Source organism: Tenrec ecaudatus, chromosome 4, assembly GCF_050624435.1.
Source record: "Tenrec ecaudatus isolate mTenEca1 chromosome 4, mTenEca1.hap1, whole genome shotgun sequence".
In the NCBI taxonomy this organism is placed as follows: Eukaryota; Metazoa; Chordata; class Mammalia; order Afrosoricida; family Tenrecidae; genus Tenrec; species Tenrec ecaudatus.
This window is the reverse complement of record NC_134533.1, coordinates 88,965,700-88,971,400: the sequence shown is the minus strand read 5'-3', so window position 1 is coordinate 88,971,400 and position 5,701 is coordinate 88,965,700. Positions and strand designations below refer to the sequence as shown.

The 5,701-nt window shown below is 43.9% G+C and overlaps 1 non-coding gene across 1 annotated transcript; it reads left to right on the top strand.

Moving 5' to 3' along the window:
• The first annotated feature begins 482 nt into the window (after positions 1-482).
• LOC142447786 (small nucleolar RNA SNORA47) lies at positions 483-620 on the top strand. The gene has a single exon (XR_012784436.1). It is a non-coding gene; the product is annotated as a small nucleolar RNA SNORA47 (small nucleolar RNA).
• The last annotated feature ends 5,081 nt before the right edge of the window (positions 621-5,701 follow it).

The window sequence follows — 5,701 nt, the reverse complement described above, 5'->3', positions numbered from 1 at the left end:
TACAACAATCCATAAATCAATTATATAAAGCAAATTTGTGCATAGGTTGCCATCATCATTTTCAAAACATTTTCTACTTGATCCCTTTGATATCAGCTCCTCCTTTTCCTCTTCCTCACTCACCTTATCACCCTCATGAACCCTTAATAAAATATACATTATTATTTATATTCACATCTTACATAGACTGCTGTTTCCCTTCACTCGGATTTCTGTTTTTTATCCCCCTCAAGTGGGTTAGATTTCCATCATTGCTATCAGTGCCCCCACCACTCCCAGCACTCACTTCATCTTCTCCTGCCTCCCTGTACCCTCATGGAATCACTACTTCTATTACTGATTCTGAGGGGGTTATCTGTCCTGGACTCCATGTGTCCACAGCTCATACCTGCACTAATGTACATACTCTGGTCTAGCAGGATTTGTGAAGTAGAACTGAGGTCATGATAGTGGGGAGAGGAAGCATTAAAGAACTAGAGGAGTGCAGGACTGAGGAGGTGATGCAGCTCTGTACCATGCTGCTGTCCACTTGTTAAGGCCTCCAAAATGGAAGAGCCACCAAGGTAGAGGATTCCCCTCTGTCACCTTCAGAGGTGCAGTGCCCTGATGGCCATTATTGTAAAAAAAAACAAAACAAAAAAACGAACTAGAGGAATATTGTGTGTCTTGTCAGTGCTGTGCTGCACCCTGAATGAGTTGTCCCTTCCAAGTGTCTCTTCTATGAGGAAATATCCACTTATCAACAGAGGGGCTTTGGGTCTCCACTCTGTCCCCTCTCCTTTACATCGATATAATTGGTTTTGGTCTTTTGATACCTGTTCCCGTTGATACCTCGTGATCACACAGACTGGTATTCTTCTTCCATGTGGGTTTTGTTGTTTCCCTGCTAGATGGCCACTTGCTTAACTTCAAGTCTTTAAGATCTGAGAGCTGACACTAAAACTCAGGCCCACTGACATTCACTGCAGAATTGGTGGTCAAAAAGGCAGCTCCACACCTCTGTGGACTCTGGTGGTGCTTGTGATGGACATCAAATAATTGTTTTCCAACCTCTAAATACCAGGTGCCTGGAAAAGTCACAGGGAAGTAGCAGTTGCAGCCGAGTCCTCACTTCCAGGTCAGGAGCTAACGTCACGAAATTAGGTTGCAGCTCGAACCCAAGCTCAGGGCTGTGGATTCAGGGCTCTGTCAAGGCCTGCAGAATGTTCAAATATTGACTCAGCATCTCTCCTCTAAGATTCCCTGAACCTCACTGGGAAAGCACTGACAAATAAGAAACAAGCAGAGATATACCCAGAGAATTATTTCTGGGAAATGAAATGAAGTGTTGGCAGTACAATGAAAAAACTGCTGATTTTATTTTATTTTATTCTGCTCAAGTTCACTGAGGGTAAGGAAAGTAGCTGAGGTCATTTCTATTCTCAGAAAACTAAACACAACTGACTGCCAGTGGCTGGATTCTGCTGTGTGTGGTGTTCATGTATACCCTTGCTTGATCATAGGAGAATTCTGACACTTATGCCCTACACAGCACTGATCCAAATCTTCTCTCTGAGATGGCAAGGAAAGTTCTACAATTGTATTCCATGCTTTTAAATGATGCATGACGTTCTAACCAGAGAGTAATGGATGAGCCTATACTGTCACCTGGATTCTATGGATACCATTGCTGTTGTTGTTGTTAGATGCCATTGAGTCAGTTGTTACCCATACCAACCCTATGTCCAACAGAACGGACCACTGCTTGGTCCTGCCCCATTCTCCCAATGGTGTCTGTGCCTCAGTCCATTGTTGTGGCCACTGTGTCAATCCATGTTGTGGGGCTTCCTCTATTTCACTCTCTCTCTACTTTTCAAAGCATGGTGTACGTCTGCAGGGACTGGTGTCCCTGACAATGTGTTCACAACATGTATGACGAAGTTTTGTCATCTTTGTCTTTAAGTAGCACTCTGGCTGTACATCTTCCAGGACATACTGGTTCATCCTTTTAGCAATTCATTGTACTTTCAAAATTCTTCTCCAGCACCATAAATCAAATGCATAGATACTTCTCAAGTCTCCTATATTCAGTGTCCAACTTTCACATGCATACGAGACCATAGAAAAGATCATGGCCTCGGTCAGTATGACCTTCATTCTCAGAGTAAAATCCCTGCTGCCTGTCAATACCATAATAAGGTTTATGCAGCAGATCTGCACAGTGCAATGCACGTTCGATCTCTTGACTGTTGCTTCTGTGAGCATGGATTGTAGATCCAAGCAAGACACAATCCTTGGCAATTTGAACCTTTTCTCCATTTATCTAATATTTATCTGTGCAGTTGTGAAGATTTGGGTAGTTTTTAATATTGAGTTTTAATCTATACTGAACACTATAATCCTTGATCTTCATCAGCAAGTGCTTCAAGTCCTCTTCACGTTCAGTAAGCAAGAATGTGTCATATGTTGTCTAAACCTTCCTCCAATTTTTGATGCCACATTCTTCTTCATAGAAGACAACTTCTTTGATGCTTTGCTCAGCATGCAGACTGACCAGTCAGGGTGAGAGAATACAACCCTGTCACCTTTCCTGATTTTGAATCATGAAGTATTCCCTCCTTCTATTTGCACAACTGTTTCTTCATCCATGCACACGTTCCTCACGAACACAATAAGGTCTTTTGGAAGTTGCACTCTTCACCCAATCAAATACTTTGGTGTAGATAATAAAACGCAAATAAATATCTTTCTGGTAATTTCTACTTTGAGCCAAGATCCATCTGATAGAAAGTAACAAGTGTTGGAGGGACGGTGGGAAGATAGGAACTCTCGTCCACTGCTGGTGGACCTGTAGGTATGTACAAGCCACTATGGAAATCAATCTGGCGATATCTAAAACAGACAGCGATTGAGCTACCATACACCCAGCAATCCCCCTACTGGCCATATACACAGAAGAGGCAAGAAGCAAACCACGGCCAGACATCTGTGCTCCAATGTTCATTGCGGCACAGCTCACAATTGCAAGGAGGTGGAAACAACCCAAATTCCCATCAACAGGCGAATGGATCAAACAATGTGGTCTATGCATACAATGGAGTACTACTAATCCCTAAAATGCAGCGATGAACGCATGCAGCACATTGCCTTATGGGAAGAACTGGAGGAAATCATGCTTAGTGAAGTAAGCCAGAGCACAAAAGGACAAGTACAACATGAGTCCACTGAGGTAAGCTTAAAAAAAAAAGTCAGGGCATAGGGGAAAAGCTATTATATGCATACATCCCCCGGGTGAGGTCCAGCTACTATGGCAGGGGCCAAACCCAATCCAGTGATACATATAGCAGCCAACTATGTAAGAAGGGAAAAGAAAGAGAGAGGGGAAAAAGGACATGGAGGGTGAGGGTTGGTAAGCAGGGCAATAATACACCCAAGGGGAGGGTATTGCTTATATCTCCACTGGAGAAGGAGAGAGACACCCGATTCTACAAGCCGATGTGTCAAGACATGAATACCATATACCGGCATGTACGAGGGATCCCTTACAGAGGTCTGTGGGGAAGGGTCTAATCCCGACTACGTGGACACCTCTAACCCCTCAGAGAATGTACTTCAGATGACTGCACTGGGGCTACAGCTTGGGGAGAGGGGCGCATCAGAATGGATACATGGGAAAAATGCAAAGGGATGGAGAGGAAGAAGAGGACTTTCTGGCCCATCAAGCCCCAAGGACGAATTTCCTGCTCAGAGCAGACAACACACGGGGAGGAACATAGGGCTGACCCCACCACGGGACATGTCATCCCTCACAAAACCAAGGCATTGCCAGGGACAGGACTGGAGTCACAGTCTGGCCCCGTCACGCTGGGACGAGGCACTGAGGGCACACAGCAGAGCAGCAGGAGGGAGCAGAGTGATGAAACGCCCATTGAATATCAAACACCTACTTTGGAGACAGAGTGGGGCACCCCATCAGACTTGATTGTAGAACACCCAAAAAGGCCAAAAATCAGACCATGATCTATTTATAGGCTTTTCCATTTTTGTCAGTGACTTTCTTTTTGTTATTTTCTTCTTGCATTCTGCTGTTGTTATGTTTTTGTTGATTTTGATTGCCTTTGTTATTTTATTTGGCTTTGCCTGGTTTTTGCACTTATTGATGTATCTGAATGTCTATCTAGATAAGATAGGCAGGATAAAAAATTTGGAGATGAAAAGAATGGGACCAAGAGTTCTGGGGGTATATGGGAGAAGTGGAGGTGGGAGAGAGAAGGGGGCAGGGACAAGGGAACAACAAGTGAACTAAATCAATGGAAGGAGAGTTGTAGGATGCCTAGTGGAGCTTAATCAAGGGTGATGTAGCAATGAGGAATTACTAAACCCAAATGCAGGCTGAACATGATGGTGGGACAAGAGGGTGTAGGAGGTCTGCTGGTCAAGGTGTTTATTGATGGGTGACTAATTAGTCTCCTGTGCCTCTGTTTACCTTGCAGCTAAAAGCAATGTGAGATAACTCAGTTATTTATTACCCCTTTATGACTCTCTGTAACCCTGCATGTCATTATGCTTATCTTAGAATATAGTGCTGTTATTAGTCAGGTGCTTAGACAGTATGCCTAGCTAAGTAATGTTTACATAGCTAAAAGGTTTAAAATGTTTTTTAAATTTAGTGCTTTAAGATTTACTTTGTAATCATTCCCTTGTAAGAAGAGTATAAAAACCAAGCTTTGAATATACTCGGTACTTCAATCCATCAGATTGAAGTCCTCCCAGTCCCATGCTTTGTGTGTCTCTTTCTTTTCCTTTCATCTGCATGCCTCAGTTCAGACCCAGCTTGATGCGGGATAGCTGGTCTAATTCCCCGTGAGAGGGAAGTGAAAAGGAAAGAGAGGAAAGAACCAGGAGGCAAAAGACATTTATAGAGGCCTAAATACAGGCATGTACATAGGCAAATATATATAATGAGACAGGAAGAGAACTATGTACTCATATCTATATGTTAAGGATTAAGGTTGCAGAAGGACATTGGGCCCCAACTCAAGTACTCCCTTAACACAAGAATACTTTGTTCTAACAATCCAGCATTCTGTGATGCTCACCTTCCTGTCACAGTCCCTGAAGACAATATGTGTGCATAAGCAAATGTGGTGAAGAAAGCTGATGGTGCCTGGCTATCAAAAGATCTAGGGCCTGGGGTCTTAAAGGCTTGAAGATAAAGAAACAACCATCTAGCAGGGAAGCAACAAAGCCCACATGGAAGAAACACACCAGCCTGTGTGCTAACGAAGTATCGATGGGATCAGGTAACAGGCATCTAAGACCCAGAATAAAACCATACCCAAGGTGAATTAGGGGGGCATGGAGTGGAGACCCATTGCCCAACTGCAGACAATTGGACATCCTTCTCAGAGGGATCACAGAGAAGAGATGAGCTAGTCAGGGTGCAGTATAGCACCAATGAAACACACAACTTTCCTCTAGTTCTTTGGTGCCTCCTTCCCCCCATTATCATGACCTCAATTCTACCTTACAAATCAGATTTGACCAGAGCATGCATACTGCTACAGATAAGAGCCCCTGAAACACAGGGAATCTAGGATAGATAAACTCCTCAGGGCCAACAAGGAGAGTAGAGATACTAGGAGGATTAGGGGAAGGTGGGGGGGGGGGGGGAGGGAATTGATCACAAGTATCAATAGAACCCCCTCCCAGGGGGATGAAT